The sequence below is a fragment of the Hypanus sabinus genome, assembly GCF_030144855.1.
Source record: "Hypanus sabinus isolate sHypSab1 chromosome 24 unlocalized genomic scaffold, sHypSab1.hap1 SUPER_24_unloc_28, whole genome shotgun sequence".
Lineage (NCBI taxonomy): Eukaryota > Metazoa > Chordata > Chondrichthyes > Myliobatiformes > Dasyatidae > Hypanus > Hypanus sabinus.
In genome coordinates this window covers 279,514-298,199 of record NW_026778942.1, presented here as the reverse complement: position 1 = coordinate 298,199, position 18,686 = coordinate 279,514, and the positions used below count along the sequence as shown (strand labels likewise).

The following is an 18,686-nucleotide window of genomic DNA, read 5'->3' as shown; positions in this document are numbered from 1 at the left end:
ATCCAGGCAGCATCCTGGTGAATCTCCTCTGCACCCTCTCTAATCCAGGCGGCATCCTGGTGAATCTCCTCCACACCCTCTCTAATCCAGACAGCATCCTGGTGAATCTCCTCCGCACCCTCTCTAATCCAGACAGCATCCTGGTGAATCTCCTCCGCACCCTCTCTAATCCAGGCAGCATCCTGGTGAATCTCCTCTGCACCCTCTCTAATCCAGGCAGTATCCTGGTGAATCTCCTCTGCACCCTCTCTAATCCTGGCAGCATCCTGGTGAATCTCCTCTGCACCCTCTCTAATCCAGACAGCATCCTGGTGAATCTCCTCTGCACCCTCTCTAATCCAGGCGGCATCCTGGTGAATCTCCTCCACACCCTCTCTAATCCAGACAGCATCCTGGTGAATCTCCTCCGCACCCTCTCTAATCCAGACAGCATCCTGGTGAATCTCCTCCGCACCCTCTCTAATCCAGGCAGCATCCTGGTGAATCTCCTCTGCACCCTCTCTAATCCAGGCAGCTTCCTGGTGAATCTCCTTCGCACCCTCTTTAATCCAGGCAGAATCCTGGTGAATCTCCTCTGCACACTCTCTAATCCAGGCAGCATCCTGGTGAATCTCCTCTGCACCCTCTCTAATCCAGGTGACATCCTGGTGAATCTGCTCTGCACCCTCTCTAATCCAGGTGACATCCTGGTGAATCTCCTCTGCACCCTCTCTAATCCAGGCAGCATCCTGGTGAATCTGCTCTGCACCCTCTCTAAGCCAGGCGACTTCCTGATGACTCTCCTCTGCACACTCTCTAATCCAGGCAGCATACTGGTGAATCTCCTCTGCACCCTCTCTAATCCAGGTGACATCCTGGTGAATCTCCTCTTCACCCTCTCTAATCCAGACAGCATCCTGGTGAATCTCCTCCGCACCCTCTCTAATCCAGACAGCATCCTGGTGAATCTCCTCCGCACCCTCTCTAATCCAGGCAGCATCCTGGTGAATCTCCTCTGCACCCTCTCTAATCCAGGCAGTATCCTGGTGAATCTCCTCTGCACCCTCTCTAATCCTGGCAGCATCCTGGTGAATCTCCTCTGCACCCTCTCTAATCCAGACAGCATCCTGGTGAAGCTCCTCTGCACCCTCTCTAATCCAGGTAGCATCCTGGTGAATCTCCTCTGCACCATCTCTAATCCAGACAGCACCCTGGTGAATCTCCTCTGCACCGTCTCTAATCCAGATAAAATATTGGTGAATCTCCTCTGCACCCTCTCTAATCCAGGCTGCATCCCTGCGAATCTCCTCTGCATCCTCTCTAATCCAGGCGACATCCTGGTGAATCCCCTCTGCACCCTTTCTAATCTAGATGACATCCTGGTGAATCTCCCCTGCACCCTCTCTAATCCAGGCAGCATCCTGGTGAATCTCCTCTGCACCGTCTCTAATCCAGATAAAATATTGGTGAATCTCCTCTGCACACTCTCTAATCCAGGTGACATCCTCGTGAATCACATCTGCACCCTCTCTAATCCAGGCAGCTTCCAGGTGAATCTCCTCTGCACCCTCTCTAATCCAGGCTGCATCCCTGCGAATCTCCTCTGCATCCTCTCTAATCCAGGCGACATCCTGGTGAATCTCCTCTGCATCCTCTCTAATCCAGGCAGCATCCTGGTGAATCTCCTCTGCACCCTCTCTAATCCAGGCACATCCTGGTGAATCTCCTCTGCACCCTCTCTAATCCAGGTGACATCCTGGTGAATCTCCTCTGCACCCTCTCTAATCCAGGTGACATCCTGGTGAATCTCCTCTGCACCCTCTCTAATCCAGGCAGCATCCTGGTGAATCTGCTCTGCACCCTCTCTAAGCCAGGCGACTTCCTGATGACTCTCCTCTGCACACTCTCTAATCCAGGCAGCATACTGGTGAATCTCCTCTGCACCCTCTCTAATCCAGGTGACATCCTGGTGAATCTCCTCTGCACCCTCTCTAATCCAGGCAGCATCCTGGTCAATCTCTTCTGCAGCCTCTCTAATCCAGACAGCATCCTGGTGAATCTCCTCTGCACCCTCTCTAATCCAGTCAGCATCCTGGTGAATCTCCTCCGCACTCTCTCTAATCCAGACAGCATCCTGGTGAATCTCCTCTGCACCCTCTCTAATCCAGGTAGCATGCTGGTGAATCTCCTCTGCACCCTCTCTAATCCGGACGGCATCCTGGTGAATCTCCTCTGCACCCTCTCTAATCCAGGCAGTATCCTGGTGAATCTCCTCTGCACCCTCTCTAATCCAGGCAGCATCCTGGTGAATCTCCTCTGCACCCTCTCTAATCCAGGCAGCATCCTGGTGAATCTCCTCTGCACCCTCTCTAATCCAGGCGGCATCCTGGTGAATCTCCTCCACACCCTCTCTAATCCAGACAGCATCCTGGTGAATCTCCTCCGCACCCTCTCTAATCCAGACAGCATCCTGGTGAATCTCCTCCGCACCCTCTCTAATCCAGTCAGCATCCTGGTGAATCTCCTCCGCACCCTCTCTAATCCAGACAGCATCCTGGTGAAGCTCCTCTGCACCCTCTCTAATCCAGGTAGCATCCTGGTGAATCTCCTCTGCACCCTCTCTAATCCAGGCAGTATCCTGGTGAATATCCTCCGCACCCTCTCTAATCCAGGCAGCATCCTGGTGTATCTCCTCTGCACCCTCTCTAATCCAGGCAGCATCCTGGTGAATCTCCTCTGCACCCTCTCTAATCCTGGCAGCATCCTGGTGAATCTCCTCCGCACCCTCTCTAATCCAGACAGCATCCTGGTGAAGCTCCTCTGCAACCTCTCTAATCCAGGTAGCATCCTGGTGAATCTCCTCTGCACCATCTCTAATCCAGACAGTATCCTGGTGAATCTCCTCTGCACACTCTCTAATCCAGGCGACATCCTCGTGAATCACATCTGCACCCTCTCTAATCCAGGCAGCTTCCAGGTGAATCTCCTCTGCACCCTCTCTAATCCAGGCAGCATCCTGGTGAATCTCCTCTGCACCCTCTCTAATCCAGGCTGCATCCCTGCGAATCTCCTCTGCATCCTCTCTAATCCAGGCGACATCCTGGTGAATCCCCTCTGCACCCTTTCTAATCTAGATGACATCCTGGTGAATCTCCCCTGCACCCTCTCTAATCCAGGCAGCATCCTGGTGAATCTCCTCTGCACCGTCTCTAATCCAGATAAAATATTGGTGAATCTCCTCTGCACACTCTCTAATCCAGGCGACATCCTCGTGAATCACATCTGCACCCTCTCTAATCCAGGCAGCTTCCAGGTGAATCTTCTCTGCACCCTCTCTAATCCAGGCTGCATCCCTGCGAATCTCCTCTGCATCCTCTCTAATCCAGGCGACATCCTGGTGAATCTCCTCTGCATCCTCTCTAATCCAGGCAGCATCCTGGTGAATCTCCTCTGCACCCTCTCTAATCCAGGCGACATCCTGGTGAATCTCCTCTGCACCCTCTGTAATCCAGGCAGCATCCTGGTGAATCTCCTCTGCACCCTCTGTAATCCAGGCAGCTTCCTGGTGAATCTCCTCCGCACCCTCTCTAATCCAGACAGCATCCTGGTGAATCTCCTCTGCACCCTCTCTAATCCAGGTAGCATCCTGGTGAATCTCCTCTGCACTCTCTCTAATCCAGACAGCATCCTGGTGAATCTCCTCTGCACCCTCTCTAATCCAGGCAGTATCCTGGTGAATCTTCTCCGCACCCTCTCTAATCCAGGCGACATCCTGGTGAATCTCCTCTGCACCCTCTCTCATCCAGGCAGCATCCTGGTGAATCTGCTCTGCACCCTCTCTAAGCCAGGCGACTTCCTGATGAATCTCCTCTGCACCCTCTCCAATCCAGGTGACATCCTGGTGAATCTCCTCTGCGCCCTCTTTAATCCAGGCGACATCCTTGTGAATCTCATCTGCACCCTCTGTAATCCAGGCGACATCCTTGTGAATCCCCTCTGCACCCTCTGTAATCCAGGCGACATCCTTGTGAATCTTATCTGCACCCTCTCTAATCCAGGCAGCATCCTGGTGAATCTCCTCAGCTCCCTCTCTAATCCAGACAGCTTCCTGGTGAATCTCCTCTGCACCCTCTGTAATCCAGGCAGCATCCTGGTGAATATCCTCTGCACCCTCTCTAATCGAGGCAGCATCCTCGTGAATCTCCTCTGCACCCTCTGTAATCCAGGCGACATCGTTGTGAATCTCCTCTGCACCCTCTCTAATCCAGGCAGCATCCTCGTGAATCTCCTCTGCACCCTATGTAATCCAGGCGACATCGTTGTGAATCTCCTCTGCACTCTCTGTAATCCAGGCAGCATCCTGGTGAATCTCCTCTGCACCCTCTCTAATCCAGGCAGCATCCTCGTGAATCTCCTCTGCACCCTCTGTAATCCAGGCGACATCCTGGTGAATCTCCTCTGCACCCTCTCTAATCCAGGTGACATCCTGGTGAATCTCCTCTGCACCCTCTCTAATCCAGGCAGCATCCTGGTGAATCTCCTCTGCACCCTCTCCAATCCAGGCGACATCCTGGTGAATCTGCTCTGCACCCTCTCTAATCCAGCTGACATCCTGGTGAATCTCCGCTGCACCCTCTCTAATCCAGGCGGCATCCTTGTGAATCTCCTCTGCACCGTCTGTAATCCAGGCAGCTTCCTGGTGAATCTCCTCTGCACCCTCTCTAATTCAGGCAGCATCCTGGTGAATCTCCTCTGCACCCTCTCTAATCCAGGTAGCATCCTGGTGAATCTCCTCTGCACCCTCTCTAATCCAGGCAGCATCCTGTTGAATGTCCCCTGCACCCTCTCTAATCCAGGCTGCAGCCTGGTCAATCTCCTCTGCTCCCTCTCTAATCCAGACAGCGTCCTGGTGAATCTCTACTGCACCCTCTCTACTCCAGACAGCATCCTGGTGAATCTCCTCTGCACCCTCTCTAATCCAGGTAGCATCCTGGTGAATCTCCTCTGCACCCTCTCTAATCCAGGCAGCATCCTGTTGAATGTCCCCTGCACCCTCTCCAATCCAGGCTGCATCCTCGTCAATCTCCTCTGCTCCCTCTCTAATCCAGACAGCATCTTGGTGAATCTCCTCTGCACCCTCTCTAATCCAGACAGCATCCTGGGGAATCTCCTCTGCACCCTCTCTAATCCAGGCGACATCCTGGTGAATCTCCTCTGCACCCTCTCTAATCCAGGCGGCATCCTGGTGAATCTCCTCTGCACCCTCTCTAATCCAGGCAGCATCCTGCTGAATCTCCTCTGCACCCTCTCTAATCCAGGCGACATCCTGGTGAATCTCCGCTGCACCCTCTCTAATCCAGGCAACATCCTGGTGAATCTCCGCTGCACCCTCTCTAATCCAGGCGGCATCCTGGTGAATCTCCTCTGCACCCTCTCTAATCCAGGCAGCATCCTGCTGAATCTCCTCTGCACCCTCTCTAATCCAGGCGACATCCTGGTGATTCTCCGCTGCACCCTCTCTAATCCAGACAGCATCCTGGTGAATCTCCTCTGCACCCTCTCTAATCCAGGCGACATCCTGGTGAATCTGCTCTGCACCCTCTCTAATCCAGGTGACATCCTGGTGAATCTCCGCTGCACCCTCTCTAATCCAGGCGGCATCCTTGTGAATCTCCTCTGCACCGTCTGTAATCCAGGCAGCTTCCTGGTGAATCTCCTCTGCACTCTCTCTAATTCAGGCAGCATCCTGGTGAATCTCCTCTGCACCCTCTCTAATCCAGGTAGCATCCTGGTGAATCTCCTCTGCACCCTCTCTAATCCAGACAGCATCCTGCTGAATCTCCTCTGCGCCCTCTCTAATCCAGGCAGCATCCTTGGTGAATCTCCTCTGCACCCTCTGTAATCCAGGCAGCTTCCTGGTGAATTTCCACTGCACCCTCTCTAATCCCGGCAGCGTCCTGCTGAATCTCCTGTGCACCCGCTCTAATCCAGGCAGCATCCTGGTCAATCTCCTCCGCACCCTCTCCAATCCAGGCGACATACTGGTGAATCTCCTCTGCACCCTCTCTAATCCAGGCGACATCCTGGTGAATCTCCTCTGCACCCTCTGTAATCCAGGCAGCTTCCTGGTGAATCTCCTCTGCACCTTCTCTAATCCAGGCAGCTTCCTGGTGAATCTCCTCCGCACCCTCTCTAATCCAGACAGCATCCTGGTGAATCTCCTCTGCACCCTCTCTAATCCAGGTAGCATCCTGGTGAATCTCCTCTGCACTCTCTCTAATCCAGACAGCATCCTGGTGAATCTCCTCTGCACCCTCTCTAATCCAGGCAGTATCCTGGTGAATCTTCTCCGCACCCTCTCTAATCCAGGCGACATCCTGGTGAATCTCCTCTGCACCCTCTCTCATCCAGGCAGCATCCTGGTGAATCTGCTCTGCACCCTCTCTAAGCCAGGCGACTTCCTGATGAATCTCCTCTGCACCCTCTCCAATCCAGGTGACATCCTGGTGAATCTCCTCTGCGCCCTCTTTAATCCAGGCGACATCCTTGTGAATCTCATCTGCACCCTCTGTAATCCAGGCGACATCCTTGTGAATCCCCTCTGCACCCTCTGTAATCCAGGCGACATCCTTGTGAATCTTATCTGCACCCTCTCTAATCCAGGCAGCATCCTGGTGAATCTCCTCAGCTCCCTCTCTAATCCAGACAGCTTCCTGGTGAATCTCCTCTGCACCCTCTGTAATCCAGGCAGCATCCTGGTGAATATCCTCTGCACCCTCTCTAATCGAGGCAGCATCCTCGTGAATCTCCTCTGCACCCTCTGTAATCCAGGCGACATCGTTGTGAATCTCCTCTGCACCCTCTCTAATCCAGGCAGCATCCTCGTGAATCTCCTCTGCACCCTATGTAATCCAGGCGACATCGTTGTGAATCTCCTCTGCACTCTCTGTAATCCAGGCAGCATCCTGGTGAATCTCCTCTGCACCCTCTCTAATCCAGGCAGCATCCTCGTGAATCTCCTCTGCACCCTCTGTAATCCAGGCGACATCCTGGTGAATCTCCTCTGCACCCTCTCTAATCCAGGTGACATCCTGGTGAATCTCCTCTGCACCCTCTCTAATCCAGGCAGCATCCTGGTGAATCTCCTCTGCACCCTCTCCAATCCAGGCGACATCCTGGTGAATCTGCTCTGCACCCTCTCTAATCCAGCTGACATCCTGGTGAATCTCCGCTGCACCCTCTCTAATCCAGGCGGCATCCTTGTGAATCTCCTCTGCACCGTCTGTAATCCAGGCAGCTTCCTGGTGAATCTCCTCTGCACCCTCTCTAATTCAGGCAGCATCCTGGTGAATCTCCTCTGCACCCTCTCTAATCCAGGTAGCATCCTGGTGAATCTCCTCTGCACCCTCTCTAATCCAGGCAGCATCCTGTTGAATGTCCCCTGCACCCTCTCTAATCCAGGCTGCAGCCTGGTCAATCTCCTCTGCTCCCTCTCTAATCCAGACAGCGTCCTGGTGAATCTCTACTGCACCCTCTCTACTCCAGACAGCATCCTGGTGAATCTCCTCTGCACCCTCTCTAATCCAGGTAGCATCCTGGTGAATCTCCTCTGCACCCTCTCTAATCCAGGCAGCATCCTGTTGAATGTCCCCTGCACCCTCTCCAATCCAGGCTGCATCCTCGTCAATCTCCTCTGCTCCCTCTCTAATCCAGACAGCATCTTGGTGAATCTCCTCTGCACCCTCTCTAATCCAGACAGCATCCTGGGGAATCTCCTCTGCACCCTCTCTAATCCAGGCGACATCCTGGTGAATCTCCTCTGCACCCTCTCTAATCCAGGCGGCATCCTGGTGAATCTCCTCTGCACCCTCTCTAATCCAGGCAGCATCCTGCTGAATCTCCTCTGCACCCTCTCTAATCCAGGCGACATCCTGGTGAATCTCCGCTGCACCCTCTCTAATCCAGGCAACATCCTGGTGAATCTCCGCTGCACCCTCTCTAATCCAGGCGGCATCCTGGTGAATCTCCTCTGCACCCTCTCTAATCCAGGCAGCATCCTGCTGAATCTCCTCTGCACCCTCTCTAATCCAGGCGACATCCTGGTGATTCTCCGCTGCACCCTCTCTAATCCAGACAGCATCCTGGTGAATCTCCTCTGCACCCTCTCTAATCCAGGCGACATCCTGGTGAATCTGCTCTGCACCCTCTCTAATCCAGGTGACATCCTGGTGAATCTCCGCTGCACCCTCTCTAATCCAGGCGGCATCCTTGTGAATCTCCTCTGCACCGTCTGTAATCCAGGCAGCTTCCTGGTGAATCTCCTCTGCACTCTCTCTAATTCAGGCAGCATCCTGGTGAATCTCCTCTGCACCCTCTCTAATCCAGGTAGCATCCTGGTGAATCTCCTCTGCACCCTCTCTAATCCAGACAGCATCCTGCTGAATCTCCTCTGCGCCCTCTCTAATCCAGGCAGCATCCTTGGTGAATCTCCTCTGCACCCTCTGTAATCCAGGCAGCTTCCTGGTGAATTTCCACTGCACCCTCTCTAATCCCGGCAGCGTCCTGCTGAATCTCCTGTGCACCCGCTCTAATCCAGGCAGCATCCTGGTCAATCTCCTCCGCACCCTCTCCAATCCAGGCGACATACTGGTGAATCTCCTCTGCACCCTCTCTAATCCAGGCGGCATCCTTGTGAATCTCCTCTGCACCCTCTGTAATCCAGGCAGCTTCCTGGTGAATCTCCTCTGCACCTTCTCTAATCCAGACAGCATCCTGGTGAATCTCCTCTGCACCCTCTCTAATCCAGGTAGCATCCTGGTGAATCTCCTCTGCACCCTCTCTAATCCAGGCAGCATCCTGTTGAATGTCCTCTGCACCCTCTCTAATCCAGGCTGCGACCTGGTCAATCTCCTCTGCTCCCTCTCTAATCCAGACAGCATCTTGGTGAATCTCGTCTGCACCCTCTCTAATACAGTCGACATCCTGGTGAATCTCCTCTGCTCCCTCTCTAATCCAGGCAGCATCCTGGTTAATCTCCTCTGCACCCTCTCTAATCCACGCAGCATCCTCGTGAATCTCCTCTGAACCCTCTCTAATCCAGGCAGCATCCTCGTGAGTCTCCTCTGCACCCTCTCTAATCCAGGTGACATCCTTGTGAATCTCCTCTGCACCCTCTCTAATCCAGACAGCATGCTTGTGAATCTCCTCTGCACCCTCTCCAATCCAGGCGACATCCTGGTGAATCTCTTCTGCACCCTCTCCAATCCAGGCGACATCCTGGTGAATCTCCTCTGCACCCTCTCTTATCCAGGCAGCATCCAGTGAATCTCCTCTGCACCCTCTGTAATCCAGGCGACATCCTGGTGAATCTCCTCTGCACCCTCTCTAATCCAGGCAGCATCCTGGTGAATCTTCTCTGCACCCTCTCTAATCCAGGCAGCTTCCTGGTGAATCTCCTCTGCACCCTGTCTAATCCAGGTAGCATCCTGGTGAATCTCCTCTGCACCCTCTCTAATCCAGGTGACATCCTGGTGAATCTCCTCTGCACCCTCTCTAATCCAGGTGACATCCTGGTGAATCTCCTCTGCACCCTCTCTAATCCAGGCGACATCCTGGTGAATCTCCTCTGCACCCTCTCTAATCCAGGCGACATCCTGGTGAATCTCCTCTGCACCCTCTCTAATCCAGGCGACATCCTGGTGAATCTCCTCTGCACCCTCTCTAATCCAGACAGCATCCTGGTGAATCTCCTCTGCACCCTCTCTAATCCAGACAGCATCCTGGTGAATCTCCTCTGCACCCTCTCTAATCCAGACAGCATCCTGGTGAATCTCCTCTGCACCCTCTCTAATCCAGGCAGCATCCTGGTGAATCTCCTCTGCACCCTCTCTAATCCAGGCAGCATCCTGGTGAATCTCCTCTGCACCCTCTCTAATCCAGGCAGCCTCCTGGTGAATCTCCTCTGCACCCTCTCTAATCCAGACAGCATCCTGGTGAATCTCCTCTGCACCCTCTCTAATCCAGGCAGCGTCCTGGTGAATCTCCTCTGCACCCTCTCTAATCCAGGCAGCATCCTGGTGAATCTCCTCTGCACCCTCTCTAATCCAGACAACATCCTGGTGAATCTCCTCTGCACCTTCTCTAATCCAGGCAGCATCCCGGTGAATCTCCTCTGCACCCTCTCTAATCCAGGCAGCATCCTGGTGAATCTCCTCCTCACCCTCTCTAATCCAGGCAGCCTCCTGGTGAATCTCCTCTGCACCCTCTCTAATCCAGGCAGCATCCTGGTGAATCTCCTCTGCACCCTCTCTAATCCAGGCAGCATCCTGGTGAATCTCCTCTGCACCCTCTCTAACCCGTGCAGCCTCTTGGTAAACCATCTGCACAGGTTCCACACCATCCCCTGTGGGGGGGGGGGGGGGTGGTGGCGGTACGACCAGACTCCACACAAGTCTCCAATTTTATCCCGGGCAAAGTTTTACACACCTGAACACCTTCTGCCCCCCCCACCCCCCCCAACTAATGAAGGCGAGAAAGCCCAACACCTTCTTGACCCCCCTGTTGCCTCTTTTCGAGGAGCTGTGATTGGTTCATGATTGTCACATGCACCGAGGGATGGTGAGAGGCCATCGTGTCCTTGGCTTTTCTGAAGGGCTTTGAGAAGACGACAAGTGAAGAGCCCATGGTATTATAGGAGAGAGCGCAACACGAATGGAAGATTGGCTGACCGGCAGGAGGCGAAGTGTGGGAATAAAAGGAGCTTTTTCTGGCTGGCTGCCGGTGTTCATCGAGGAGTTGGCACCGATTCTTTTCACATCGTATGTCAATGACTTGGAAGATGTCATTGATGGCTTTGAGGTGAAATTTGCAGAGGATACTAAGAGTGGTGGAGGGGCAGGTAGTCCTGACGTAGCGGAGAATCTGCAGACAGATTAGAACGGGCGAAGGATTGGCAGGTGGAAGTGCACCGTTGCATACTTTGGTAGAAGGAATAAAAGCAGAGACTATTTTGTAAAGAGTGATAACATTCAGAAGTTAGAGACGCAAAGGGACTGGGGAGTCCTTGTGCACGATTGAGTCGGTGGTGAGGGAGGTAAAGCGAGAGGACTGGAGCGTAAAAGCCGAGATGTAATGCAGAGTGGTTAAAAGGCAGTGGTGAGGCCTGGGGTATTGAGCGCGGTTTTGCGCCTCCTACCTCGGAAAGGACCGGAGAAGGTCCGGAAGAGGTGCACGAGAACAATGCTGAGAATGAAAGGGTTAACATGTGAGGCTGTTTGATGGCTCTGGGCCTGTATTCACTGCAGTTTAGAAGAATGGGGGGGGGGGGGGAAGGATCGCATCTAAACTTATGGAATATTGAACGATCTCAAAAGAAAGGAAGCGGAGAAGATGTTTCCAATAGCAGAACCAGAGGGCATAGCCTCAGAATACAAGGATGATTTTTGTTTTTAGCCGGACGGTTGTGGGTCTGTGGAATTCAGTGTCCTAGATGGCTGTGGAGGCTAAGTCACTGGGTATATTTGAGGCAGAGGTTCAAAGGTTCTTGATTAGTCAGGGGGTCAATGCCAGAGGAATGTGGTTGAGAGGGATAGTAAATTTGCCATGATGGGACGGCAGTGTAGACTTGATGGGCCGAATGGCCCAATTCTTCTCCTCTGATCCATGACGCAGTGCAGTGAGGTGGAACAGGGTAAAGCAATAATGAGTCACAGTTCCAGGGGAATAAGCTGCAAGATGACAACAAGGTAGACTGTGGGGTCAAGAATCCAACTTAACATACGAGGGAGCTCCTGTCACAGCAGAGTGGAATTGTCCTCGAGCCAGGTGGGATGTTCTTTCGGGCTTTTGTATCTTCTGCCCGATTGGAGGGGGGAGAAGAGAGAATGCCTGGGGTGGGTGGAGTTTTTGATCATGCCAGACGCTTTCTGAGGCAGTGAGAAGTATAGACAGAGTCCGCGGAGGGGAGGATGTTTTCCGTGATGAGCCAAACTGTGTCCACAACTCTCTGCCATTTCTTGTGGTCACAGTTGTCGCTCCGAGCCATCTGTACATCGGAGACCCCTCCGTACACGAGTGGTGGTCAGGGCCCTGCCGTTTACCATACATCCCCCCCCCCCCCCCCGCTCATTTGACCTCCTAAACGGCAACACTTCACACTTGTTAGGCTTGTAAAGAAACTTTTTGACTCATTGGCCCTCGTAAATCGAAGTACTGAGTACAGGAGTTGGAATTCTATGAGACGTTGGAGATGTCTAGATTAGAGTATTGTGTGCACTTTGGGTACCCTACCTACAGGAATGGTGTAAGTAAGTTTGAAAGAGGGCAGAGAACATTTACAAGAACTGGGACTGGAGCTCCTGAGAAAGATTGAATAGGCAAGGATTTCATTCCTTGGAATGTAGAAGATTGAAAGGAGATTTGATAGAGGTGTATAAAACCATGAGGGGTATAGATAGGTTAAACGCAAGCAGGCTTTTTCCACTGGCTGGGTGAGACAACAAGCAGAGGTCATGGATTAAGGGTGAAAGGTGGCAAGTTTAAGGGGAGCAAAGGGAAACTTCTTCACTCCGAGGGTGGTGAGAGTGTGGAAGTGGTGCGTGCGATTTCAATTTCAACATTTATGAGAAGTTTGGATCGGTACATGGATGGGAGGGGTATGGAGGGCTGTGGTCCCGGTGCAAGTCGAGGGAAGTAGGCAGATTAAATGGTTTTGGCATGGACTAGATGGGCCAAAGGGCCTGCTTCTGTGCTGGACTTTTCTACAACTTCTCTGGATTAAACTGTATCTGCCACTGCTCTGCCCACGTTTCCGATTAGTCTATATCCTACTGAATCCTTTGACAAACTTCTTCACTATCCAAAACTCTGCCAATTTTTGTGTGGTTCTGCAAATGTATTAATCAGTTGCCCCCTCTCCCACCCCCATTTTCTTCGATGTCATTTTGATACCCCCTTGTACCTAATAAAGTGGCCACTAAGTGTATGTAGCTGTAGCCCATCCACTGCCAGGTTTGACGTGTTGTGCTTTCAGAGATGCTCTTCTGCACACCACCGTTGTAACGTGTGGTTATTTGAGTTACTGTCACCTTCCTCTCAGCTTGAACCAGTCTGGCCATTCTCCTCCGACCTCCCTCATTAACAAAGTGTTTTCACCCACAGAGCTGCCACTCACTGGGTGTTTTTATCTTTTGTTTTTCACACCTTTCTCTGTAAACTCTAGAGACTCTTGTGCATGAAAATCCCAGGAGATCAGCAGTTTCAGAGATACTCAAACCACCCCATCTGGCACCAACAATCATTCCACTGTCAAAGTCACTTAGATCACATTTCTTCCCCTTTCTGATGCTTGGTCTGAACAGCAACTGAATCTCTTGAACATGTCTGTCTGCTTTTATGCATTGGATTCCTGCCACATGATTGGCTGATTAGATATTTGCATTAAGGAGCAGGTGTACAGTTCTTGTCTCTAGGCTGTGTAACTGTGTAGTGAGAGTTATTGGGGGGGGGTGTGTCACTGAGTCGCGATTGTCTGTGTGTCCATGTATGTTTCTGTGTAGGTGTGTTAGTACGCACTGCTGTCAGTAAGTGTGTGTGTCAGGGAGAGTGTGTTGGGCGTGCTTCTGCATTGTCTGTATTAGTGGGTTTATAAACGTCTGTCACCAAGTGTGACTGTAAACGTGCCTGTGAGCGTGTCATGTGTATGTACCAGAGTGTAATTGTTAGAGAGGATGTTTGGCGTGGATCAGTCTGTGAGTGTGTCAGTGTGCATCAGTGTGTGTGGCGTGTTCCTGTGCATATCAGTATTGCTTGATCGTGGGTGTGTCTAGGTGAGTGTGTGAGAATGTGTGTATGTGAGAGTGTTAGCGAATGTAACTTCCTCTGTGAGTGAGGTGTACATCTGTATCTTCTGTGTCTGTGTGGTTAACTGTGTCAACCAGTGTGACTGTAAGTGTATCAGTGAGTGAGTGTGTGGCGGGTGTGTGTCAGTGTAGGTAAGTGAGTGTATAATTGTGCACCATTAAGTGTGACAGTCAGATAACACGTTCCGATGCATGTCGAGTGTGTGTCAGTATTGTGCGTGTTTGTAAGTGTCTCGAGTATGAGCCAGTATCGATTGTATGTGTCTGAGTGTGCTAATGTGTTTGTCGGTGTGCGAGAATATGTATGAGGTCTTAGCGAGTCTATGTGAGTGTGAGTGTGAGTGTGAGTGTGAGTGTGAGTGTGAGTGTATTTGTGTGTGCAGATAAGGAACTGTGTCAGGTCGTGTGTGCTTGTGAGGGGGGGGGAGAGAAACTGTGAAAACCAGTGAAGTTACAAATTTGTCAAATTTGTACGTGTGTCAGTGTGTGTGTGTGTGTGTGTGTGTGTGTGTGTGTGTGTGTGTGTGTGTGTGTGTGTGTGTGTGTGTGTGTGTGTGTGTGTGTGTGTGTGTGTGTGTGTGTGTGTGTGTGTGTGTGTGATCAACCCCGACAGACGGAATTCTCCCACAAAACTGCAGCGCGCCAGTCTCGTCCGCCAGAGGGCGAGACGCCCCGAATTCCCGGACGGAATCGCTCCAGATCTGAAACAACCAGTTCCCATATTTGGAAAACTGCATCCGCATTACCGAATTGGGATCTTCGTAAAAAAAAACGAGCGTGTATTTTAATTAAATAGATACACGCAGAGTTGGAAGATCTGCTCCCCCCCACCCCGGTTCCGCAGCTCCCAGAGACGCGCCAGCCTCCGCAACCCCTTCCTTTCCCGGGCATTTCACCGGAACGTTTGCGAACATTAACTAGTACACTGTCCGGGGGATGGGGTGGGGGGGGGGGGGGAGTTGGTGTTGTTGTTCTTTCTGATGTTAAAGGACTCAGGATTGTGAAATCCCGACAACAGTGGAGGGGAACGCATCGTTAAAAAAAAATCAGCCGGTTAAAAAAAAGAAACGGGAAAGGTTTTGAAGTTGGAAAAGTTTATGAAAAGTTTGTTTGGAGTGCTCTAAAAAAAGGGGGGATGGTGCAATTTTCACTCTTTATCTCTGTTTTTCTATTTCTGCCTCTGTCTCTCCCCCCCCCCCGCCCCGTATGTCTCTCTGTCTCCTCACTCTGCGGTGTTAATCTGCCCGTCCCTCTTCCTCCCTGCTTCTCTCTCTGTCCCTGCGTGTGTGTGTGTGTGTCCATCCCTCTATTTCCCTCTCTGTCCCATTCGCTCTCTCCCTCTCATTGTGTGTCTGTCTCCCTCTTCCTCGCGAACATCACCCCCACTCCGCAGGTTGTGCTCAGCTTCTTACCGGCTTCGAGAGCGTCCCGCCACGGGAGCTTCTCCGGGAGCGACCCTCCTGCTGCAGCGAGTGCCTGGTATGTGCCCGGGGATCGGCACAAAACCAGCTCTCTCTCCCAATCTCCCCTTATTGTAAAAATCCTTAATTGGTAAAGTATCGTTGAACGGGCTTTTACAATGACGTCCGCGAACACGCCTATCCCTGCATTTAAGTTACGTCAACCCACAAGATCTTAGAGACGGAGACCCCCACGAAAGAATTCAGATGGGAGGGGTGGCTGGGGAGTGGGTTCTGAGCGAAATGAGGGGCAAGGGGGGTCACCTCAGTCAAATCGGAACCCATAACGGGGGAAATCCGAGGAGCCTGCGGACAAGCAAGCCGGGAGGGGAAGAGTCGGCGAGGGGGTCGGAGGACAGCACCCGCTCCGCTCGGGAGTCCGCGGCCCAGAGTCACACAGAGATAGCGAAAGGGGAAACCACGGGCGGGGTGTCGCAAAGGCAGAATAATGTTCGCTATCGCAGTTGTAACGAGAGCTCAGGCAGCCAGTTAGTGGAGGTCCATCGCCAGGAAACACCCGCCGCTGTTATCAGCAAAACACTAGGAATGTGACGGTGATAAAGTGGGGGGGGGGGGGGGGGTGGGCTGTGACACTGTCGGAGTGAGGGGTGACTCGGAGTGTCGGAGTGAGGGGTGACTCGGTGTGTCTGAGTGAGGGGTGACTTGGAGAGTCGGAGTGAGGGGTGAGGGGAGTGTCGGTGTCACAGTGAGGGGTGTGGGGAGTGTCGGTGTCACAGTGAGGGGTGAGGGGGGTGTTGGTGTCACAGTGAGGGGTGTGTGGTGTGTCGGTGTCACGGTGAGGGGTAAGGGGAGTGTCGGTGTCACGGTGATGGGACTGTCGGTGTCACAGTGAGGGGTAAGGGGTGTGTCAGTGTCACGGGGAGGGGTGTGGGGTGTGTCGGTGTCACGGTGTGGGGTGAGGGGACTGTCGGTGTCACGGTGAGGGGTGAGGGGAGTGTCGGTGTCACGGTGAGGGGTGTGGGGACTGTCGGTGTCACGGTGAGGGGTGTGTCGTTACAGTGAGGGGTCAGGGGAGTGTCGGTGTCACAGTGAGGGGTATCGGGAGTGACAGTGTCACTGTGAGGGGTGAGGGGTGTGTCGGTGTCACAGTGAGGGGTTTGGGGAGTGTCGGTGTCACAGTGAGGGGTGTGGGGAGTGTCAGTGTCACGGTGAGGGGTGTGGGGTGTGTCGGTGTCACAGTGAGGGGTGTGGGGTGTGTCGGTGTCTCTGTGATGGTTGTGTCGGTGTCACAGTGAGGGGTGAGGGGTGTGTCGGTGTCACAGTGATGGGTGATGGGTGTGTTGGTGTCACAGTGAGGGGTAAGGGGTGTGTCGATGTCACGGTGAGGGGTGAGGGGTGTGTCGGTGTCACAGTGAGGGGTGTGGGGTGTGTCGGTGTCACAGTGAGGGGTGAGGGGAGTGTCAGTGTCACAGTGAGGGGTGAGGGGTGTGTCAGAGTAACAGTGAGGGGTGTGTCGGTGTCACGGTGAGGGCTGTGGGGTGTGTCGGTGTCACTGTGAGGGGTGAGGGGAGTGTCAGTGTCACAGTGAGGGGTGAGGGGTGTGTCAGAGTCACAGTGAGGGGTGGGTCGGTGCCACAGTGAGGGGTGTGGGTTGTGTCGGTGTCACAGTGAGGGGTGAGGGGTGTGTCGATGTCACGGTGAGGGGTGAGGGGTGTGTTGGTGTCACAGTGAGGGGTGAGGGGTGTGTCGGTGTCACAGTGAGGGGTGTGTCGGTGTCACGGTGAGGGGTGTGGGGAGTGTCGGTGTCACAATGAGAGGCGAGGGGTCTATCGGTGTCACAGTGAGGGGTGTGGGGTGTGTGGGTGTCACTGTGAGGGGCGAGGGGTCTATCGGTGTCACGGTTAGGGGTGTGGGGTGTGTGGGTGTCACGGTGATGGGTGAGGGGAGTGTCGGTGTCACGGTGAGGGGAGTGGGGAGTGTCAGTGTCACAGTTAGGAGTGAAGGGTGTGTCGATGTCACAGTGAGGGGTGTGGGGAGTGTCGGTGTCACTGTGAGGGGCGAGGGGTCTATCGGTGTCACGGTGAGGGGTGTGGGGTGTGTGGGTGTCACGGTGATGGGTGAGGGGAGTGTCGGTGTCACGGTGAGGGGTGTGGGGTGTGTGGGTGTCACGGTGATGGGTGAGGGGTGTGTCCGTGTCACAGTTAGGAGTGAAGGGTGTGTCGGTGTGACAGTGAGGGGTGTGGGGTGTGTCGGTGTCACGGTGAGGGCTGTGGGGTGTGTCGGTGTCACGGTGAGGGCTGTGGGGTGTGTCGGTGTCACTGTGAGGGGTGAGGGGAGTGTCAGTGTCACAGTGAGGGGTGAGGGGTGTGTCAGAGTCACAGTGAGGGGTGGGTCGGTGCCACAGTGAGGGGTGTGGGTTGTGTCGGTGTCACAGTGAGGGGTGTGGGGAGTGTCGGTGTCACGGTGAGGGGTGTGTTGGTGTCACAGTGAGGGGTCTGGGGAGTGTCGGTGTCACAGTGAGGGGTGAGGGGTGTGTCGGTGTTACAGTGAGGGGTGTGGGGTGTGTCGGTGTCACAGTGAGAGTTGTGGGGTGTGTCGGTGTCACAGTGAGGGGTGTGGGGAGTGTCGGTGTCACAGTGAGGGGTGAGGGGTGTGTCGGTATCACAGTGAGGGGTGAGGGGAGTGTCGGTGTCACAGTGAGGGCTGTGGGGTGTTGCACTGTCACAGTGAGGGGTGTGTGGTGTGTCGGTGTCACGGTGAGGGGTAAGGGGAGTGTCGGTGTCACGGTGATGGGACTGTCGGTGTCACAGTGAGGGGTAAGGGGTGTGTCAGTGTCACGGGGAGGGGTGTGGGGTGTGTCGGTGTCACGGTGTGGGGTGAGGGGACTGTCGGTGTCACGGTGAGGGGTGAGGGGAGTGTCGGTGTCACGGTGAGGGGTGTGTCGTTACAGTGAGGGGTCAGGGGAGTGTCGGTGTCACAGTGAGGGGTATCGGGAGTGACAGTGTCACAGTGAGGGGTGAGGGGTGTGTCGGTGTCACAGTGAGGGGTTTGGGGAGTGTCGGTGTCACAGTGAGGGGTGTGGGGAGTGTCAGTGTCACGGTGAGGGGTGTGGGGTGTGTCGGTGTCACAGTGAGGGGTGTGGGGTGTGTCGGTGTCACAGTGAGGGGTAAGGGGTGTGTCGATGTCACGGTGAGGGGTGAGGGGTGTGTCGGTGTCACAGTGATGGGTGATGGGTGTGTTGGTGTCACAGTGAGGGGTAAGGGGTGTGTCGATGTCACGGTGAGGGGTGATGGGTGTGTCGATGTCACGGTGAGGGGTGAGGGGTGTGTCGGTGTCACAGTGAGGGGTGAGGGGTGTGTCGGTGTCACGGTGAGGGGTGAGGGGTGTGTCGGTGTCACAGTGAGGGGTGAGGGGTGTGTCGATGTCA

General features: G+C 53.8%; 1 protein-coding gene across 1 annotated transcript in view; it reads right to left on the bottom strand.

Moving 5' to 3' along the window:
- LOC132385498 (filamin-A-like) overlaps positions 1–15,381 on the bottom strand; it is a 122,615-nt gene extending 107,234 nt beyond the window's left edge. The window contains exon 1 of the mRNA XM_059957611.1: positions 15,251–15,381. The gene's annotated coding sequence lies outside the window, so the exon portion shown is untranslated. The remainder of the gene's footprint in view (positions 1–15,250) is intronic.
- Positions 15,382–18,686: the final 3,305 nt, after the last annotated feature.